The sequence below is a fragment of the Corapipo altera genome, unplaced genomic scaffold (genome assembly GCF_003945725.1).
Source record: "Corapipo altera isolate COAL_440 unplaced genomic scaffold, ASM394572v1 175, whole genome shotgun sequence".
Lineage (NCBI taxonomy): Eukaryota > Metazoa > Chordata > Aves > Passeriformes > Pipridae > Corapipo > Corapipo altera.
The window spans coordinates 3,413,048-3,436,570 of record NW_020884942.1 but is presented as its reverse complement, the minus strand read 5'-3'; the positions used below and the strand labels follow the sequence as shown (position 1 = coordinate 3,436,570).

Sequence of the window (23,523 nt, the reverse complement as noted above, 5' to 3'; positions counted from 1 at the left end):
CAAAGCAGGCACTGCTTTCTCTCCTCCTCCTGCACTGGGAGCAGAACCTGGCCCAAAACAGTGATAAAACATCGGTCCCAGCACAGATGGGCTGTTGCTGCAGCAGCCTTGGGGCAAAGGGATTTTGGAGTGGAGGGGCTAAAGAGGTGCTTCTGAGGTAGCCGAGACGGTGTTTCTACTGCAAAGACAATTGGAGAGAAAATTTGGGACATGCAAATATTGAGGGGGGAACTGAAAAAGCACTGAGATGAGTTGAGGATGGAGGCTTGAGCTTTCCTTGACGCTCTAAGTGGGGGGTGTCACTGTCAATATTTGGAAAGGGACACAACAGCCCTGTGGCTTTCCTAAGGAGAACCAGATCCTCCTAATGCTTCCTTGCGCTGTAATATGTGGGAGATTGGGCACTGCTACTGAATTTTTCAGGGTTGTGCTTGCTTGTGGAATTTAATAGCAAGACTCCTCCTAGTTAAGATAAAAGTGTGTGTTGAAGAGAATCACTTTAATCCTCGTGTCTCTTAGTTCTCAGATTGTCTGTGCTTCCTTTGTAGCAATTGACACTCATTATGTCACGAGTGCAAATTGCCACAGCATGTTTTCTGAAGTTTGATGTAATGAGAAAAGAATTCCGATAACATCAATACCTCATCATTTTGCACCAATTGTTAGTGGGAACCAACAAAATCAGATACAGCTTTTCTGTATTAAGTGTACAAACAATCCATGGGATCAAAACCTCTGACTTCAGTCGTGTCAGATTTCATGATTAAGTCCATGTTTCTGGGACAGAAAGTGAACACGGCTGAGAATTTTTGGAAAGCCCTCTCTTCTAAAGGGGCAGTGCTGCAGTGTGGGGTGTCTAAATGACCCTGAACAAGGTGGGGTATTTTTCTGGTTTGGGAAGGGTTGTGGTGTGGTGGGCACTGCCTTTTTGAACCCTTTCTGTTAGACCACTGCTTCTCTGCATTTGAGTTTGAGTGTTTCCCCACCCTGTTTCATAGGGACTTGTGTACTAGGAATTTTTTGAGACCTGATCTTGTCTGCAGGGGGTCAGTACATTCCCTGGAAGATATTTACCCACAGTGGCTGGGGAGCATATTCTCCAAACACAGACAGCGAAAGGCATGTGGAGGGCAGCTCTGGCTGGGAGCAACGGGCCCAAGGTCTGCAGGGATTCTTTTGGGAATTGTGGGAATTACTTCTGCAGGGATCTCCTGCTAACAGCCCTAACACACTGTGTATGGAAAATGTGTTGGTAAGGGAAACCTCCTCCAGTACAAGATATTGCTCAGTTTGAAAGAACTAAAATAAAACCAATGCATTTTTTTTTAGTAATAGTCCTATGTAATACTAACAGGAGTCACGAGATGGAGCTATTTTAGCTAAATCTCCCCAGTCCTGTGTCCTTGGCTGTTTGGGCAGTTAGATGGGAAATCCCCGTGTCCCTGAGGATGAGCTTGGCTGGTGGGTGAGCCCAGCACCTGTGGGGCGTGTGTACCGGTATCTGGGCAATCCATTGTTCATTTGTGCAGATGCAGCTCTGACAGAGGCTTTCCTCCATGCAAAAGCCCAAAACGGTGAATCTAAGCTCGAGATAGGAGTTTTCCTTCTCTCTCACTGCCCCTTTGCACAATGAGCCTCAGGACAGAATTTCATCCTTATTCTTGTGTGTAGGGCAGGTGAGTTTTCCTAGTGGAAGTCTTCTGATTCATTTGGCAGAGATTCCTCTCCACACAGCCAGGAAGGGGGTTCAAAGCACATTCAGTTCGGTGTTCAACATCATTTAACAGTCACATCTTCTCTTTAAAATGTAGCTTTAAATAAATCCTCATTCTTCTACACTGCATGTTGCTAGATGCAAACAAGCAGAACTTTCTCCCCAGGTACTGTGTGCCTCTAAAAAAAGGCTGAAATGAGAGATTTCTGTGACCTGAAACACCTAATTTAGGCTCTGAGGGACTCTGCCATCCGATAATCTCTTTGCTCCAGAGCTCAGAAATAATTTTTTTAAAATTGCATTAAAATAGCAGATGTTAAAAATATGCAGTTTAAGGCTCCCCTCCCCATTCCCAAAGGCACAGAATAATAGATAACATTAATATGACATCTGAGTCTGTGCCTTTGTGCAACTGAACATCTCATGGTATCTGGAATAAGTTAATATAAAGAAACCAAATTGAATGTGGCTAGGAAGGTTTTGGCTGCATCTGCAATTCATCTCCTGATTTCTTTTTCATTATGAGGGAAGAAACACAGTGAGTGCTGTAACAAGCACCAGGCACTACAGGTTGGATTTAGCCCTAGTGTAAACTCAAATGGATCCTCTGTGGGCAGAGGAGTTGCACGCTGAGAATGTCCCAGGTCCCTGTTATATGTAGATTAACAGCCAATTATGCTAATTGCATTCCTAGTTGAAGCACAGAATCGGCCAGTGCCGTTTGTCACTGAGTATCAGCTCACTGAAACAAAAGAAATGTGTGATGTCTGTGGGGTGTGTGCAGAGACTTTTAGAGGATACTCATAAATTGCAAACACTCCCATCACGTTCTTTGCCTTGCACAGAGAATGAGCTAACACAGAGCCTGCTGCAGGATTGATGACCAGGAACAGTAGATGTCAAGATATTAGCAGAGCTGCTGTGGCTTTTTATATATGTGTGTGTAAATAAGTCCTCTACAACACAGTGCTTCCAAAACAAGTTGGAGTGACCTTGTAGCTTTGGGTTGTCTTGAAGAATGGTCAATCCATGTGAGTTGGGCAGCCACAATTTGTCCTCTATGTATAAAAAGCAGAAGAGGAGGACAAGGCTGTCTCTAAAACTCCCTGAATGTAAAATGCTATGTAGAAGGGAGGTTTGGGTGAGAAGAAATGCTGGACTGAAAACAGGAGGAGACTGGAAACTAGATAGCTTGCTGTCTTGGCTTATAGCTTGGGACACGGGGATTCCAGGCTTCTGTTGTGGGCATGAGTCATACTTAAGTATGTGTGGTTACAGCAAAAAAAAAAAAAATGCAGACGGTTGCAGAAAATAATGTTTATAGAACGCTCACTTAGAAATGTGTTCTTTGCAGTTGTTACATTACTTGAAGCATGAAGGCCTGAGATACATGTACGTTCTTCAGGGTTTGTTCCCAAATATGTTTTGATGGGTCCAGGTAAACCCAGGGTCTGGGGGGGTTTTGCAGTTGTCTGCACTTACGGGAAACTTGATTGCTGCACTTTTGAGGGAAAGATCACAGGGAAGAACAAATTCCTCCTGTTATGCTAATCCAATCCCACTGAAGCCAGTACAATCATGCCAATGTAAATAAAGGAAGAATTCAACCTGTGGTTCTTTATAGTGCATCTCAGGACCCAGTATGTGGTGAAATATGGGTGTGCTGTATGGATGCAGGTACGCCAGTTGTATACCAGCATCCAGTGTACTGCTGCTTTTGTGTTGTAGCACGCACGAGCTTCCTGAAACACGTTACTTAGTGTGTTTGGAATAGTGGTTAGGGTTACCCCAGTAACTCAGAAGTACAGGATTTTCACTCTACTAATCTACTTTTCCTCTTAAAATATTAATAAATAAAATGTTGTGTTCCTATAACATTGAAGCACTAAATGTTTTCTGAAGTTTTTCTCTGACTTAATTGCACTGTCAGGTGTAAAATTTCTATCTATCATAGAAATTCTCCTAAGAAACCTATTTTAATCATTCTTTGCCAAATACAAGCACATTTATCCACAACTGCTATGATAACTCCTAAATGAAAGTAGAGCTGACACATTTGTCCTGGGAATCTGGGCTGTTCTTTTTGGATGCATGCTAAGGATCAGATGTGTAACATCTGTTTGCTTTATGGTGTTTTTTTAAAGGGGCTTTTCAGTGAAGTAATGCACAGATAATCTTTTAGAGTAATTCTGTCATTACGAAGTTGAATGTCCTACATTGCAGGGAGAGGTTTCATCTCTCAGATGAGGGAAGGGCAAGGAAGGAATGAAGGCAGCATTGGTGACTCAAAAGAGAACTGGCTGATGACATGTGCTCAGTGGCTGCCTCCTGTGATTCACAGCATGGAGACCATGTAGACACTGTCATCTGAGTTTAGGTTTTATAGCCATACAATTCTACTGTGCTTGCACTGGCTTGGTTAAGAAGATTGAGTTTTATGAGGCACATTATAAGGCCAAATGCTTGATGTTTTGGGTGTGTCCTGCCTTTAGAAGTGAAGGTGCAGCTTTCAGGTGCAGCTGCAGCAAAAAGATGTGTTTTTTCAATGGGGAAGCAAAGGCTGAGCCATGTTGTGGAGGGCGAGAGCCTTGGGATGGAAATACTGCTGCTGTACTGTGGTAGTGTACAATAAAGAAATCAAGTGCAGGTTATCCCTAGAAGTTATATTCAGGTTGAGTTAGAGAGTGAATTATTTTGAAATTTGATTCCTTTTCTCTCTATAAACAATAGTGTATTCTTTGTGGGGTTTGGCTGTAGTCACTGAAGTGTTCAAAACTTGAACAGCACAAACTCCTTGTCTCTTAAGGTGCTTATCCTTCAGAAATTGTTTGGGTAGATGTTTTGGTGCAATGAATGTGGAAAATATAAAGATGAGGTGCTCTATAGATTGCTCCTTTGTAGTAGGGCACAGTCCTGATGGACTGGCACTGGTATAATCAAAGGGCAGCTAATTCTGCAGCTTAACCCAGCCTATGCTTTAGTATGAAATGAAGAGTAGTAGTGGCCTTAAATTCACTTTTGGGATACTGATGTAGATCTGCTCTGATCTCTGCATCATATAAACCTGAGGAAGCTAAATACTGTGTTGCATTACCCTTTAAAATTAGGGTGAAAGTAATTCATGTTGAAGTGCTCAAAAAATGGTTGTCAAATGATGTTCACTAAAATATGAACTATCTTACCAGTTGCTGCTTTTTAATATAGTAACCATGGGAATTATTCATGGCCATCTAGGTTAACCTGGCACAAAATACTGCACGTCCGCACAGAGGAAAAATTCCACTACTTGTTCCTCTACAGTGTAAAAGATTTAAAATTATATTTCCTTGGTGTTATATATATATAGACTGTAGCTAAGAAGTTATTTCAGTCCTTTAGTATTCTAGTTGTACAGAAAGCTATAGTTATACAGTGAATTAAATCCAAAAAAGATCTTTGTGAATGTGACAGTAAAATAACAGTTATTGAGTATGTGGGTCAAGAAATGAAAATATTCAGGTTTTTGTAGTGGCAGTTCTCTGCGTGGTAGTTTATATATCAAGACTGCCCTTGAGATGGGACTGTAACAGAAGGGCTGCTCAGTAAAGAAGGTAATTCAGGTAGCTCATACAAAAGGTGGGAGGAAGGAAGCAAAATAACCTTGTTTTGCAAATAAGCTCCCTGAATTGAGCAAGGATATCATAGCATAACAACAAGGGTCTGAGCTGTTCCCTGTTTCTTCCTTACTGAGGCAGCAATGCTGGAGCCAGATTCCAAGCGCTCATCTCCCAGGGACATTTTCAGATGAAGCTCTGAGGGAAGTTCTCTCTGTGGCTTTAGCTAGAAATAAGAATAAATGTAGTGAATGATATGGTGCTGACTTTATTTTTTATCTGCAATAGCAACTTGGTTTCTGCTCCTGTAACCTCTTCCCTGATACACTGTAGGGAATGATTCAGAAACTTGACCACTACTTCTGTAGCAATTGCAATAAATCTCATATGTAGCTTCCAAAGTGTGCCCTTCAAGGGCAACAAACCAACCCTGATGCTAAAGCCACATCGCCCCAACGTAACCAGGAGAGGTTGCAGGCCAGGAATTAATTGTTTAAAATCACTCACAATTTCTCCACACTGGACAGAGGCTGAAGTGCTTTTATGAAGCTTCCTGCTGAGGGATGGGGGGACATACAGCACATTTTCCTCCACCTCTTTAGGGGCCTTTGAAATTGGCAGAGGGGTTTGAACATGCATGTCAGGCTGGACAGCTCTGACACTTAGTATATCTGAAAGTTTCTCTCTTTTTTTTCCTAACCCCAGAGCATGTCTCACTGATGGCGAGTGAGCCTGAAGTGCCTTGATCTGTACAGCCTTGGTTGTCTGAGGCTCCATGTGTGAAACACATAATACAGCACTAGGCAAGCCCTGAGGATACTCCCAACTGCAGTTTTTAAAACCACGTGTAAAGAAACTATTGAAAAGAGTTAACTAGGAAAAAGAATCTAAACAAATAAGGAAGTTTCAGTCTTATAGTTACCTACAAATATTTCATTCTGCTTTATCCTATACTCATTATCAGCCAATGGACTGAGAAGGGGAGAATATCAGACATTAGCTATATAAGGTTTCCAGAAATAATCAGATGACTAAAGTAAGCATTTTTTTTCACTCAAATCTTATTGAAATATGTCCTAATTGGTCCTGTGCGCAGGCTAAATTTTCTGATGGTTTTACTGCCAATTATTTATGCAGTGAGTAGGATAAAATGTTCTTAGGAAACTATAATGTTCTCTAGCCTTTTTGTAGGCTTGCATTCTTGCCTCTTTGGGATTTTTCTCCTTGCTCCTAGAAACTGGACGCATTTTCTGAGGCATCTAGCACAGGTCTGAAAAACTGAAGCCAGACTCCCCCAAGGAAAATTCCCACCCAGAGTAAGTCCAGCTGCACTTGCTCTAGAAACCCATCAGGATACTATTCTTCTTAGGAAGGCAGGACAACATTGCTAAGGATATTTTCAATCCTTAAATAAAGATTTACTGTGGCTTCAGTAAGCAAACACATGGTTACATTTGTCTTAAGGCAAACTGAAGTAGATTCTGCAAGTATAAAACCAAGAAATATAAAACCTATTTCTTCTATGAGTGGTAAAAAGAGAGTGAGTAACTTATAAATTACCAGACAAAGAGGGAGGGGTATCGAGTGGGCCATGGGGGTCCTCTGATTGGCGGGAGGGAGAGTGGGGCACTCCTGTATGAAGTGTCACAGGTGAGCAGTGCACCTGAAGATATGTGGTAACACAGTGGAGGAAGGATATGGTCAGGGTGGATAGTGGGGTTCCTTTAGAGTGATGGGGGTCCCAGCTAAGCTGGGGCCTTGAAAGGCACCCCAGCCTTGGATGTGTACGGGGGCCAGAACGGTTGGTCGGTTTGTTTGTCTGCTTGTTTTTGGCTCACCTGCGGCTACTGCCCAGGTTCGGCATGTTCTGGATATATTTGCTTTGCTCTGTTACGTCCTGAAAGGGTGGGCAGGACAAAGGGTTGTTCCTGAGGATCTCCTTATGATTGTATATAAATAGGTGATAGTAAAGTAGAAAATGTAAGACTTGCCCAAACCGTTCTAACAGGAACGTAGCCTGTGTGTCCCTGTGTGGTTGCGAGCTATGCTGGTGATGGTACACGCCTTCGGTAGGGTCGCCCATGCCAGACAGGTCAAAACAGCAGGGTCAGATGCAATACACCCGTGGGCAGGATGAGCTCGTTAGCCTTCTGGCAGTCATTTTAGGAGAAGGGCAACTCTAATCCCAAACCCAGGCAGATGGAGCTCGTCAGCCCTGTGAGGCCATCCATCTAAGAGAAGGTCACTCTAATCAAACCTACGTCCTGAGGACCTCGCTGCCACTGTCCAAGCTCGCTCGGCCCTGGCAGATGAACCTCAGGATTAAAGGGTGGGTTCAGTTTCGCGCATACTGCATCTCACCTAAAAATCCATTGCGCAGGCTTGAAGGCTTTACCCACATGCAAAAAGTCCTGTAGCGACGGATGAGGGTCGAAATGGCAGGTGAAAGGTGCACTGGGAGCCGCAGACCCAACCCTGCATGCAGGCAGTTCAGGATATTGGTCATTTGAGACTGACCAGAGATGACAGTCTCTTGGGGCAGCACCCTGAATGACCAAGCAGCCTTTCCAAGGACAGCACTGCTTGTTCCACTCGGAGAGGGGCCTAGAAAAGGTGGCCTAAACAAAGCTCATCTCCACTTTCACCTGGTTGGTTAACCGCAGACCAACGGGCATCTTCTTCCAATGCGGTCGCACAAAGATCAAAAGACAAAGGCATACACCTGCCTCCAAAGGTGTTCCTAAATTAACTCTAGCATGTTGGAACATCAGAACCATGCTTGATTCTGCGAATAGTGGACGTCCTGAGCGGCGTTCTGCCCTAATTGCCCATGAACTGGCTCGTCTCAACATCGACATTGCTGCTCTCAGTGAAGTTCGCCTTCATGAGGAAGGAAGCCTCAGAGAACATGGTGCCGGTTACACACTCTTTTGGTCAGGTAAGCCCAGAACCGAAAAACATCTCTCAGGTGTCGGCTTCATGATCAAAAACTCTATTCTTCCCAAACTCGAAAATCTGCTGACAGGTCACTCTGACTGAATTATCTCCCTACGCCTTCCACTCCACAACAAACAACACGTTGTCCTCTTTAGTATATATGCCCCAACTCTCCAAGCTGACCCTGCTGAAAAAGATAAATTTTACACTGACCTGTGCTGTCTTACCCAAAAGGTGCCTGCAGATGATAGGATCATTATCCCTGGTGATTTCAACGCCAGAGTAGGTAAGAATTTTGAAGCCTGGAAAGGAATATTAGGCAAGCATGGCGTTGGAAACTGCAACGATAATGGTTGCCTTCTGCTAGAATTCTGTGCGGAGCAACAGCTCCCCATCACTAATACTATCTTCCAGCAGAAAAATAGTCTGAAGACAACCTGGATGCATCCCAGATCTAAGCATTGGCACCTCATTGATTATGTCCTGGTGCGACGGAGAGATGTTTGCGATGTCCTCCATACCCGCGTGATGCCCAGCGCAGAATGCCAAACAGACCATCAGCTTGTGCGCTGTAAACTCAACTTCAGTCTCAAATTCAAACCTAAAAGGGGCAATATCCCAAGGAGAAGACTCCAAAGTAACAATCTTCAATCAACCACAGTAAGAGAGAGATTCCAGGCAAACCTTCAAACTAGGCTTGAAAACCATTCCACAGATTCTACAGATGCCTCTCCTGAAACAATTTGGCACCATATTAAAAACAGCATCCTGCAATCCTCCGAAGAATCCTTAGGGTTTTCCCTCAAGAAGAACAAGGACTGGTTTGACGAAAACAATCAAGAAATCCAGGACTTGTTGAGGAAGAAGAGAACCCCCCACCAAACACACCTTGCACTGCCATCTTGTCACGTGAGAAAAACAGCCTTTTGTCTTGCATGCAGCAGGCTCCAACAGAAACTCTGTTACATCCAGAACAAGTGGTGGATTGATCTAGCTGATAAAACTCAATTATGCGCAGATACAGGTGAAAACAGCATACAGGCCTACATACCAGGTCCAAAGCCCTCTACTCAGTGCTGATGGTCAAACGCTTCTAACATTCAGACCATTTTGAATCGATGGTCTGAACACTTTCAGACTCTTTTCAGTACCAACTGTGTAGTCCAAGACTCAGCAATCCAGTCCATTACACAACAACAAGTAAAATATGAAATGGATACTGCCCCCACTTTAGGAGAAACCCTCAAGGCCATACAGCAGGTGAAAATTGGCAAGGCAGCTGGGGTTGATGGAATTCCACCCGAAGTCTGGAAACATAGGGGTCTCGCACTCCATACCAGATTTCATGAGTTTGTGGTGCGCTGTTGGGAGCTTGGCGAACTCCCATCAGACCTTCGTGATGCAGTCATCATCACTGTGTATAAGAAGAAAGGAAACAAATCAGATTGCTCAAACTACCGTGGTATTACTCTGCTCTCCATTGCTGGCAAAATCCTGACCAGAATAGTCTTGAACAGACTAATACCTGCTATAGCTGAAGGAATCCTACCTGAAAGTCAGTGTGGTTTCAGAGCCAACAGGAGTACCACAGACATGGTATTTGTTCTCAGACAACTGCAAGAGAAGTGTAGGGAACAGAACAAAGGTGTTTATGTAACCTTTGTCGACCTCACCAAGGCTTTTGATACTGTGAGCAGAAGAGGTCTGTGGCAGATTTTGGAACGTTTAGGTTGTCTCCCCAAGTTCCTTAAAATGATCATCTCACTCCATGAGGATCAACACGGCCAAGTCAGGTATGGCAACACACTTTCTGAGCCCTTTTTAATTAAGAATGGTGTGAAACAAGGCTGCATTCTCGCTTCTACCCTATTCACAGTCTTCTTTAGCATGATGCTCCAAAGGGCCACAGCAGATCTCGATGATCAGGATGGTATCTACATCTGATATCGTACTGATGGAAGTCTATTCAATCTAAGGCGTCTGAAGGCCCACACCAAGACCTTAAATCATCTTGTCCAGGAGCTGCTTTATGCTGATGACGCCGCCCTTGTTGCCCACACAGAAGCAGCTCTGCAGCGTTTAACATCCTGATTTGCAGACGCTGCTGAGCTCTTTGGGCTGGAAGTCAGCTTAAAGAAGACAGAAGTTCTCTATCAACCTGCACCTCAGGAAGTCCCCCATCATCCCCACATCACCATTGGCCAATCAGAGCTCAAATCAGTCCAGCAGTTTAATTACCTGGGTAGCCTCATCTCCTTGGATGGTAAGATTGATGGGGAGATAGACAACAGGTTGGCAAAGGCATACAGTGCCTTTGGAAAACTCCACAAAAGAGTATGGCGTAATAAACACTTGAAGAAAAGCACCAAGATCAGTGTTTACAGAGCCATAGTGCTGTCTACTCTCTTGTATGGTTCCGAATCATGGGTCATCTACCGCCACCACCTGCGTCTCCTAGAACGCTTCCATCAACGGTGTCTCTGTACAATCCTAAACATCCACTGGTCAGATTATGTGACCAATCCATCTGTTCTAGAACAGGCACAGTCACAAGCATTGAGGCCATGTTGCTGAGAACACAGCTGTGCTGGGCAGGGCACGTCTCCAGGATGAAGGACCAACCACCGCCTCCCTAAGATCCTGCTTTATGGTGAACTTGCCACTGGCTGCCGCAGGAGAGGAGCCCCAAAGAGAAGATACAAGGACTCCCTGAAACAACATCTCAGCCTTGGCCATATTGATCACCATAACTGGTCTACTCTGGCCTCCAACTGGGAGGTCTGGAGACACACCATCTATAATGCAGCTGTCTCCTTTGAGAACAGACACAGGATCACTCTCGAGGAGAAAAGACTACGCAGAAAGAACCATGTCTTGCAGAATACACCATCTAAGGAGTCTTTCTGTTGTGCCTTTTGCAATTGGATATGTCTGTCATGTATTGGCCTTTTTAGCCACCAGCGTACCTTTCACAAATGTGGATAGAGCCTTCCCAAATCTTCGTTTGTGAAGCCTAGCCATGAATGAGAGAACTTCCTACCAAATAATTAAAAAAAAAAAAAAAGGGCAGGCTTTTTTTAGATTTTATTGTAAGGCTCTTGTTGAGGCCATATTGTACAAATTGTTCATTTAGGATCTTCCCAGGATGAACTTTTGGATCAGTTTTACGTCTTCTGAGCCACAGTTGGACTATGTAGACACTGTCTCTCCAGAGACTCCTCAATTAACCAAATGTATTTTTTTATTTTGGTTTTAAGCTACTGATTTTTTGGTGCTGAAATGAATTGCAGCTGCTTTGCCTCCTTTCAGAAAACTATTGTGTGCTGCCTTCCCTTGTGCCATCATTCTAGTGGAGTAAATATTTAAACCGATGAGATGCGTTTCATTATGCACCTGTAGTATTTTTACACTTACCACTTTTTGTTGTGGCCCAACACAGGGGAAGGCTTGGAGTCTTAAATTCTTATTTGATGGGGCAAGCTGTATCCCTTCCTTTTGGCTTCAGGCCCTTATTCTGCACTGTGGTTTTTGAGCACATCAACTAAGCAGCCATTTTAAGAACCCTCCAGTTACCACAGACTTAAACCATCTGTCTTTGCTAGCCCTACTCCTTCATCCTCTACTTCTACCTATGTTCATCATAATTTTTCTAGTGGAAGGCAGAAGGTAACAGAAGTGTGCTGAAAGCTGTACCTGCCTTTCTGACAATTCTCCTTTGCTCTGCCCACTCCTTTGTCCTTTTGCTTAAAAGATCAGACTCCAGTAGTAAATAAAGACCAAGGTATGTTGCTAATTCTTTGCTATCTGCATGTACTGGGGAGATTTTTCCAAGGGTTGTTACTTGGCTTTCAATGTGATTTCCCCCCCCCACGGTGAGTGTTCATGGGTGACTTTCAGCCCACAAAAACAGTGTGGTGAGCACAATATACCCTGCCTGACTTTCAGCTCATATTTTTGCCCTCCCCACTGTGACACACACATCTCATTCTTGTTCAAAGAACATTTTGCATTTGAGATGAAAATAAGTGAAATGGCAATGGCAGAGTGCCCAAACCTGCTGTTTGTGCTTTTTGTGCAATAACAGCACACAGTTGCATTCTAGAGTCTGATGGGAACAACAGCAAGGCTCTGTACAGGAGAAATGCATGTTGTTAAGTGATCAAAGAGAAAAGAAACTGATTATGTAAATCTGGAGCAAAAATAAAGAGGATGCTTTTTATTGCAAGGTCAAAGTAATTAAATGCTCAGTTAGAACAGTCTTTGTCATTCACTTAAGTAATAGCTGTTCACTCACTCATCTTCAGTGTCCTCTCTGCTGCTTTAAGGTGACTTATGAGCCACGAGGCATCTCTTGATCTAAAAAATTTCTAAAGAAAGTGATTGTTGCCAAGTCTTTCACCCACAGGTACTTCCAGCTGCCCTGAGAACACCTTGATTACTTGACTCCTGGAACGTCAAAAGCTGTGGGGTTAGAAGCCCTGATGTGGGCCCCATTCACAAATGGTGACATGCAGGAGTCCCCCGCATGTTCAGGAGTTCATCTCGGGAGCCATGCCTTGAAAAAACAGGGAAGCAAAATCTAAATGACAAAATGCTGTACATGCTGAGCTGAGAGTGCTGTGCAGAGCTGTCCCAGGGATGTGGAGAGGTTGTGTTCCATCCCCTTGGCGTGTCAGGCGCGGTGCTGAGGGCAGTGGCAGGACTGCTGCCGTTCCTCTGGACAACAGCTGCCTTCCTCATGGGATGTGGGCTTTCCTCTCTGACTGAGGCCTACAGTGGGCAAAGGCCCATCCCAAGGCAGGGACTGATTTCAACTGAGGAGAATATTACTAGAAACGGGTGGGGCACCTGCATTTCTAATGTGTGTACAGAAACACAGGCAGCCTTCACCTACCACTGCAGTGTAAGGAACTGAACTTGTCAGGGGACAATGGACAATTATCTATCCCTCTGTCCAAAAGTCTTTTCAACTGCTACTTGTCTTTGACAGGAACAGATTATTTCCTTCTTGTTTCTGGAAGACTGGCATGAGCCTGTGGAGAAATTCAATGAAATGGTTTTGAGTTTGTAAGGGACTGGCCTTTACCAATAAGCTTAGAGACTGACCTATACAGAGATGAGTGCTATCTTCAGAGCTCTCTAAATAAATGAGAACTGGCTTCACAGAGTAATTTAGATGGAGGAACCTGGGGAGACAGACTGGTCCAAATCCAGATGCAGAGTATTCTAAACATGCTAGCTCAGGTTCTTCAGGGGCACCCATTCTGCAGTCTTTCTAGGATGTGGGATGATTGCACCTTTGACTCAGTTTATTTTTACCAGTGTTTCTGGTGATTCAAAAATTAAGTGCCAAGAACTTCAAATGTAGTCTCACTTTCAAAGTTCAAAATTAAAAAAAACCCAACCAAACAAAAAAACTTCTGTTAAATACTTACATCTTTGTATTATTTCCTAAAGTCTTAATCAGAAAATAAGTGGGTTTGAACTGAAGAAACTTCAGAGTCTGGTTTCTTCTGCAACCAAAACAATTTGCTAAGATTAGCAAAATGCTTTCACCAAACCACATTAGCATTTTTTAGGAAAAGTTTAATCATTCAGAAGTAAAAACCCTCTTACCCCACTATAATCCTCTTCAGTGTTTATCTTGAACTTCATGAGAATCTTGCTACATGAAGTAGCAGTAAATCTGAGTTGCTTTTATCTTACATGACAAAACCAAACCACTGTCTTAAAACTCCAATGCAATGATCTTCTACCAATCTACCTTTCAACATCTTTCTATTCAAAAGGATATGCTCTGAAAAACTCTTCTTTGGGGCCTTTAGCAATTCCATGTGTTAATTTACTTGAGTTTGACTTCTAGCTTATTTTTCCTTTGAAGTTATACCTTTGATTTTTATTTTTTTCCCCTCCTCTTTAAGTGTGATCACATTCCTGTCACTTCAGACACTTTCATGAAATTTCTGTTCTTGATGGCAAAGAGGAAGCTGTCAAAACTCCAGAAATATGACTCTGGGAAATTTGTGTTTAATGGAGATCTTTAGTTTGTCTGATATCCTACTGCTTTTTGACAGGATACCTCTGACTTTGCACATTAAGAAGCTTTGGTGGTAATAATGATAAAGAATGGTTTTATCCCTTTTGTAGAGATGAACTGGCCTGAGTTTTCCTGGCATGCTCTAATTCTCCTGAGGGCATTACAGTAATCCTCACATTTGTCACTTGTCTGTACTATAGTAGCCTCCTTGCAGGGACTCAGATTCCATTGTGCAGAGTAGTTTTCATGCAGAGGTAATGAATACACAGCTATTCAGCTGGAGATCAGCATAAGCAGGACACATAACAGGTGGCCCAGAGTTTGATATGAGTATGATTCTGATGAGCTGCATTTTCATCCCACTGTAACTAGTGGAAACTACCTTGATATCATGCAAAGAAAGTGGTCTTGAAAGTTGTTTTCTGACTTAAGTCTTGCTCAAGGAAGAATTTCTCTGATTAGGTTGGGTTGCAGGTGGTGAAAGGAGGGTCAGGGACCATGTTCATCACTGCCTCAAGTTCTGTGCTTTCCTTTAGTTAGATTAGAGCAGAGAATGTAACGGGTATTAGTTACCTGTACTTCCTTGCTTGCTGCTAATCCTGTAGTCTCTGTCTCTGATTGAACACAGGCTGTACCTCTGCTGGACAGAGCGCTCTGATTATCTCACCTTGGAGCAATATGTGGTCCCAGGTTTGTGAGCTAAGCTGGCAGGGATGACCCGGTGCAGGAGATGCTTTGTCTGCTCCTGTCCTTATTCCTTTAACATGGAGCTGTTGCAGGCAGCAGCACCGTGACAGAATGGTCTTCCTAGTGAAGACCAGCTTAATCTGGCCCTTGGATCTTTAAGGGCTATAAGGACTTGACAAAAAGAAAAAGTGTAAATAAGTATGTGGGTGACTGCAGTTCACTTTGCCCTGGAAGCAAACTTTGCACACAAATCACAGTGACATGGATTCCTGGAACTCGCTGCCTTGTGCTTGGTGGCTTCATTGTTGACTCCCTAAAGAACTCCTGGACCTTGGAAGGGTTTGCCCAGGGCAGGAGTGCACAGGAGATCCCTGTCCTTCCCTACACTGACTTCTGGGCTGGATCCTCTTTGAGGCCAAGGAAGTTTTGCTCCCATCAAAGGCTGCTTAGCCTCTGGCAGTGGGGCAGGCAGGCAGGGGCTCTCCTGCATAGGGAATGCACAGGGCAGCAGGTGGCTTCAGCAGGACAAGGGCTCCAGGGCTTAGGTGGATGAAGGCCAGGTCGTGCAGAGACACTCAGGGGATATTTCCACAGCCTTCCTTTGTTTGTAGTGAGGAGGGGGGGTTCACAGAAACATTCCAGCTCCATGTTGGTTTATAACAACTTTGGTGCTAAAAATTAATTGCTTGAGCCTGTATGCCAAATCTTAGCCTGAAGCTCATTTTTGCAGCCAAGTTATAAATCTTAAAAGTAAGGATTTGTAATAAAAACACTGGTACAATCTTGAAGCCCAATAGTGCTAGTGGCAGTTGCTGCTGTGGTGTAGTTTGAAAAAAAAGATAGTGTGTGGAATAGCTTGTGTTAATTACTCTTAAACCTGTTAGTGTGTTATGCCTGGCAAACCCTGAGAAGCTCAGCTTTCTGTGACAGGAATGGTGTTTAGTTTGGGTTTACTTTTTTTATAAAATCCAAACAAAGAAAAGATTAGACACTTTAATGATTTCATGGTTTAAAATCTCTGTGCTAGAAACAACCTAATTAAATTCCTGACATCATCAGGTTTGTTAGTAAATAGTAACCATGGACACGGTGGAGACTTGCATCTCATTACATTCAGCATAGGGTTTAAATACAAGAGCCATTGGATGTGGTGTGGAAATGGAAAAACAAAGGGGAAAGTATGGGACACATTTTTTTTTTTTCTCCCATTGATCCTGAACACATTGGAAGAAGATCTGTAATTAATTAGCAGGGCTTTAATGTAGGGTAGTAGGCCATAGGTTTTCTCTACTGAATGTAGTAAGTGGCAGCATACTGTACAAGACAGAGGAGACAAGAATATATAAAACCTACTCAAACTGCAGGAAATCAGTCATTGTACAGTGTAGTTAAAGCAAGCACATATTTGACACTGACTTATGATGGTGTTTGCGTATGTCTCTATCCCAGGAAAAATGCAATCCAGGTGAATAATCATTTACTACACCTGCCTTAATGTGATTTAATAAAAAAAAAAATAAATCCAGATTCAGTTAGGTAAGTGGTGACAACGCTGCCTGTTGAAGCAAGGGTGAATTAGCATGCAGACAGCAAACATGGGCAGAAGGGAAACAGACTTTCTCATAAAGGAACTGATTAGAATTACTCAATGCCACTCTTTCTTTAACAGGAGATGTACTAGTTAGCACTTCATTTCAATACAAACAACAAACAAATGATGTTCAGTTACCAGGGTTTGGCGTAAAACTGGTGTCTTCAAAGGAAGTGAGGCTGATTCAATGCAATTAGGACAGGTTTTGCTTTGGACTTGTGAATAAATTGATGCAATGTGTCTGAAAGCCACTGTGCAGCATATTTGTCCACTCTGCAGTCCCCAGTTCTGCAGCTGAGGGGATTTATGCTCAGCCTTGCAAGTAACAGTAGCAGTGTCAATGCCAGTAACAGAGTCCTCAATGAGCACATATGCAGGTGTCTGTCAGATTTTAATTTTTATGTTAATAAATGAGCTCGTGTTATCATCAAAGGTGCACTACAGATTGATTTTTAGCAAAGCTTTAAATATACGTGACAATCAGATGGAAAAATAGCAGTACAGACTCATTCAGATAATGCTGACTCACTTTCCATCAGTAGCAAAAGGGAGATTTTCTTTAAAAACAGCAGCATGGATCTGATTATCTCTTCCTTGCTGTTTTTCCTCGTGGATTGGTCAGTAAGGTTCAGCTGGAGTTGCAGAAGGACGTACCCTCCTTCCTTAGGACAAGATGAACACTGCGCAGCTTTCTGTTAAATGGCAGTGCCTCTTTTCAGGAAAATGGGATGATCTGTAGATTGTGTGACTTGGTAAAGAAATTCCCATGACTTTTAATGGGAAGGGTCAGAGGCTGCACAGTGATTCCTTGCACACAACCCAGGCTTCAAAAGACTGTTTTAAGTTTCTCCTGTAGCGTGGGATTCCTGTACTAGAGAATGGAGTCCAAGTGCACTCCATGAGCAAGGATGTTTTAGGAATCCTTGAAAGTATAACATTTTTAATATTAAAAAGGGTTTTCAGAAACCTTGCTTAGAAGTGTTTTAACTGTCAGTGAATGGAAGAAAAAGGCAAAAAGGGAAAAAAATTAGTTTGTAGCTTTGACAGGGAAATAAGTTAGGGGATAAAGGGGCCTGCAGTGGAAGCTGCTATCAATCAGAGTGTGCCTAGTATGTAATTCTGCTCTGGAGACCTCTTAGATGTGGAACTTTGTGCAATAAATCCATTCCTAGAACATGTTTATTCCTTTGTTACATTTGTGGGAAGCAGAGATTTCACTGCATTTTCTGTACAGTGATGCATAAAATCCATATTTATAATCTTGCTGTATGTATTACACATGTTTCAGCAACAGTATATTAGTTTGTTATATGGATTTGTTCTTTGCAGCCAGGCCCTCTTTTAATGAGAAATTTCAGAATCCTTGGCAAAATTATGAGAAGTATTCAGTAATTCTTTTTTCTGATTTATTTGTATATCATGTGTTTTATGTCATCTTGGTGCACACAAAAGGACTTATTAAATCTAATGGGGAAATGACATAATTATACTGCTATCCTAAAGCATTATTAAGCAAATTTCATTTGAAATTAATAGTCAATACTTGAGAACTGTCTTTTTATTAGCAGAAATTCTGTCCTGTTTCTAACACAAGTTGGCTATATCAGAATGCCTTTCATCAACCAATTGGAATAACTCTTCTGAACAGAGGTGGCTTTCCTTATGTATCATTTTCAGTTCATTGGCTACACTTTTTTGTCATTTGGAGAGAGTGTTTGGCTGTAAAAAGGAAAAGTTTATTTTGTTTTACCTACAAAAAAGGTGAAAAAAACCAAATAGAAGCCAGTGATGTTCTCTAAATGGGAGATGCTCAAGAATTCAAGCATAGCATCTGGCTAGAGATACTGATACGCAGGCTTTTTAAAATGGGGAAAAATCTGCTTTCTTGTTAAATTACTAAATAGCAGTAAAATACCACATTTAAACTGTGAGCTTTGTGGTACTAACAGCTTTTGCTCTGGTCCAGTTCTGCTTTTGTTGGGATAGACTCTCTTATTCAACTGGCAGTGCACTGGATTGATGGCTGAGGCCAGACCTGTTACTGCAGGGAGAAATTACCGTCCTAAAATAACCTGATCCCAGTGATGAGGTGAGTGAGGAAGGGTTGAGGGGTAAATGCATCCTCCAGTTGCTGCCATAACTGAATGAGGATTGTGGTCCTTAGAAGATCCAAGGTTTTACAGCTTGATTTTTTTTTTTCCTCCCTATGAAATACTTCAAACTGGCTTTGCCTTTAATAGTAAGTTTTATGTTTCTATTTGAAGTTTTACCTCCCTGTGGAGCTTTGTCTCAACTTGCTGAAATCTTACAATTCATGTGACATTCTTACCCTTTTTCAGGTGGAATTCTAAATTAGTGACAGTGCCTTTTTCTGCGGGGTGCTTCCTAACAGAGCAAGGCTCCATCTGAAGAGGGCAATTCCCTGAAAGCCAGGAGCAGCCCTTGTGTGCCCCTTTCTGTCAGCTAATTGCAATTCCACAGATGCCTGGCTGCTGCAGAGACCTCCAAACCCTCTGTGCTCTACCAAAGCAGGGTTGTTATTTTTTTTTTTGTCTTGCAGTTGGACAGTAATAAGGATGAGAGCTTGTTCTGTTGGCTCTGGCAGTTCCAGTGAACTCTGCTGTCCTTGTGCCAGAGGAAATGGGAATGCAGATTTATGATGGTGTAGCAAGGGGCAGGCACAGAAGGGAGTCGTTTGTATGATTTCTCTGCTGCAGTGAACAGCTGTGGAGGTCCTGATTGCAAATTTCTGTGCATGTTCATCTTTCTATTGTTATGAAACAAGTACTGGGAGGAGAGTCTTTCCAGCAAAGAAATAAAATGAGGAAAAATGATTTAGTGCAGGCAGCTTGGCATAAAAAATACTTTTGTCCAGGAAAAAGTGCTGCTTTCATGCCTATTTTCTCATGGGTGAGCTGAGGTATCAACAGAATTGAATTTTCCTATTAAAAGATGTGCTTTTATTAAAAGAACTTGGAGTGGGCATGATGGCAGCTCACTAGATTTTTAGCCTGGGGATTAAAAAGTATATTTAGATTTTTCACGAGTTCCTAGGAAGGGACTCGGGAGCCTGAACTGATCAGACAGGAGGACCTTAAACGCCTAGAAAGAGCATGTCTGCCATGAATTAGAGTTAGCAGGGTGGATTATCTCCCATTCCTGTTTTCAGCAAGGTGTTTCCCTTGAGAATGTTTTCTGGATAGTTTTTCTGAGCTGCTCTGATTCTTCATCCCTCCTATTTCCTATCACTGTTCTCCTTTCCTCAGAACCACTGGTGCTGAGGGAAAAAAAAAGAGCAAGTGCCCCACTGATGAGGAACTGAAGGGATAAACCCTTCTGGTCACAAGCTTGACATGGTATTGAAAACAGTGGGAAAAATTAGACAGAAAAAGAATTTGTCGAGTTCTTGTAGCCAGTTGTGGGAAAGGTTTTCTCTAGAAGATTGTTGCATTAGGAGGAGAGTCTCTTTAAGTGCAATAGCAATCTCTGATATATTTTATTGCTACCAGATGCTCCTGGATCCTGCCAAGTTGGGCAGGTTTCCCTTCTCTGTCACCTCTGTGTAAGCATCTGGTCTCGGCTCTTCTGAACGAATTTAGTGAATGAAGAAAAAAGCCCATAGGAGAATTCCTGGTGGTGGAGTGTGGCGTAACTGGAAATAACACTGACCCTAGTAACAACAGGTCAACAAAAATAGGAAAAACCCCTTGGGTTCCATTCTCCTGGAGTTCGGAGTTCATTCCTGTAAGGTAGGTTGGATACCTTGGAGGTGAGGCTGTCTCAACTTGTGTGCTGAGCTATGAGAGATCATAACAGACTTGCCAGAAAGATGTTTAGTTGTCACAGCTCGCCTGTGGATCCCTGTGTGCACAGGGATAGGGATTCGGATCAGTTAATTAGATAATTAATTACTGCCTGACTAAGGCAGGCCAGACCCACTGCAGAGCCACCTTACTTTTGAGGAATTGCATCAGCTTTTTGCCTTTGTTCCTTTGGGAAGAGGGGGTGGGAACTGACCCAAGGAGAAATCCCAACTGGCTTAGGGATATAAGTGTCAAAGGCAGATTATCCAAAATGTTGGCCCTAAGACAAAGATGACAGCAGTTATCTTTATTCAGGAGGAAATGGAATGGAACAGCCTGCATGAGTCATACATTTTTAGCACATCAGCCATCACTCTATTGCTAGAAAATGTACAAACTACATAAGATTTTGTTTAAGTAAAGGCATATTTGAAAGCTCTGGCAATGAAAGTGCCAACACACTGGACTGTACTTGATGTTACTGCTTTCCAAGCACCTCACAGTTCTTATTTAGTTCTTCCTTGTGTTTGTTTTCTGAATTTTTTTCTCTTTTAGATGTTAGTAAGAAACATTATCTGAACATCAGAAAAGAGATGCTCAGTGCTATTTGATAGGATCAAAGAGAGCCAGCTGGTAATTTCAATGGCTTAGATCTGTTTTCCCTATCTCACCACCTCTAAAAGGGTCCCCCTTCTGTGCTTATCTTGATTGGAATCCTGCTGTGTACAAAGTGTCCAGATACTTGCAACTCATTAGAGCCTCTTCCCCTCCTTTGGTGACAAATCACTTTCTGTGTAGCTTCTGTATCACGTGTCCCTCTGTCCTGTCAGTCACAGGTAGCTAAAATCTCATTCTGTGATCACCATTTCTGGGTAAAACTTCTTGAGTACTGATGTGAGTTGGTGAGTATGGCATGGATAACGGAGAAAGGAGGGAACTAACTGATTGTATCAAACAGCCTGGAAAATTCATGTAACAAAACAAATCCAAAAGGAAAGATTAATTTTGGGTAGCAAAACATTCCTAGTTAAAACTTGGATCAAACTTTTGCGTTTAACTAGTATCTTTTGTTGAGTCATTATTTTTGTGTCATTTTAAATCCAAATTGACTGCCCACATTAGATGATACAAAGGAAGTTAGAAAAGACTGATTTCACACTGTAAACTTAACCTTTTTTTTATACACAAACCATGCAGAGTCATAGCTGGATGATCAGATTATTTCAAAGAATATTGCAAAAACAAAGGATCATGCTGAATCATTGTAAATAATTCTAATATTAAAAGTTCTGCACACAGAAAATGACATGCAGCATAAAAAAAAAAATCATATACCAGCAGGAGTATTGTGGAAGATTTTCAAAGATCCATTAGTCAACTAAGGCAACTTCCCTGTTTATTCCCACTTTGATAATATCCCCAAACTGCAAGATGTGTTAGGTCAATTATTGTCTTGCAAGAGGAAAGTTAAGGTGGACATTGCTGCAGACCAGCTGGCTGGGAACTCTTCAGTGTGAGGTACTTTTGCTAGAATAGTTAAATTGTTCTCCATGCATCACATACTTATCAAAAAACAATATATGAAGAATAAGTTCAGAATATTCTTTGTTGGCAAAAACTGTATATAAAGGCTGATTAATAGTGGTTCTATACAACCTTATGCTTCTTGCATCCGGTGCAGATATCAGTGTGTAAAATCTGTCAGAGAGGGAATGGGATGGATTTGTAATGGTCTCTGAAAGGTCTTCAACTCCATGAGCCAGTTAATGGATTGCACACAGCCATATGCAACATTTCCATTTCTTATGGCTATAATGGAATAATGGTTTTCATTTAATAATCAGCCCAAGTATAATTCAATACAAAGACATATTATATTCCATTTGAGCAAATGAAGCATGCCACACCTTAAGTGGAACTAAAAAAATACCCCATTAGTACTGTTTTCCCTCATGAAAAGGCTTGCTACATCTTTAAGTGCAAATTCTAGTTGTGAGTACACACTAAGTCCTAGTATCTAGTTTATTGATGACTTTTAAGGCTTTGTTTTGAACATATCTATTCCTATAATTCATAATTTAAAGGGCTAAATTCTTGCATGCTGACTTCAGTCAGTGAGGAGAGCTGTGGCTAAGACGTTGCTTGGTGGAAGGTATATAAACTCTATTAAAAAAAATAATGTCACTCTCAGCTTCAGGCTGAGATCCTCCTGGGTTTGCAGCTGGAACTGCTGCCTCAGAGGGCAAAGATTCTGTAGGTCTTTCCTCACGGATCAGTCTGAAAACAGAGCAGAAAGTGGGTGAGTTAGAGCATGGCATGAGCCCTTGTCTCTGAATGGTCAGAGATGACTCATGTACAGGAGCACCAGGCCACAGCAGACCTGTTCCAAAGCTCACTGGAGTCACAGGAGCTTTGCACTGGCTTTGAAGAATTTTAGATTGCATGCATACAGTTGCCACTCCGTAGAAAATTGTGATTCATTCAACTCCCAACTGTGTGAAGAACTTGAGGACAACAGGTGTCATGTGTCAGGGTCCACATTTGTTCCTGATTTACTTTGCAGGGCAGAAACTCACTTATGACCAGCCCTGGACTTGGTTTTGAAGGAAGAAAATGAGCTGTGTAGAATAGGTAGTGCTATCACCACTGAGTAATCTGTACTTCAAAGTCAAACAAAGCTTTCCTGTTACCTTGTGAATCATGGGTGGGATTTATCCTGAGTTTTGTCTCTAAAAATTGCCTGTAAGAAATCTTAGCAGTCAGTGAGAATAGATGGCTCAGAACTCGGCTATGGCTCTAGGGACCATCACAAATCTCAGGATGTCTCCTAAACATAATCTCAGATGATGCTCTGATTTAGCAGAAAGTCGCATATAAATGCATGTCGCCAGCAGCCTCTATTGGCGTCAGATGCAGAGGCTTGAGAGAGTACGTTATTCCAGCAAATGTCAGCATTAATTTATACTTGCTCAGGCCTCATCTGCTTTTTCCTGCACTCTCTTGGAGAGGAGAGATTAGAGAGAGTCATGTGCATGAAAAATTTGGTGTCTAGCAGATGAAGCCAGGAATCGCCCGGAATCCTGGAGAGGGGTGTGTGCTCAGGGAGGGATGGCAGCAGGCTGACCCCCAAGCAGAGGGTTTGTGTCATTGCTTGTTACACC

The 23,523-nt window shown here is 42.4% G+C and overlaps 1 protein-coding gene across 1 annotated transcript in view; it reads left to right on the top strand.

Moving 5' to 3' along the window:
- The window catches only part of LOC113955844 (glypican-5-like), a 408,368-nt gene that overhangs the window by 5,984 nt on the left and 378,861 nt on the right, over positions 1-23,523 (top strand). The gene's annotated exons all lie outside the window — the stretch shown is intronic.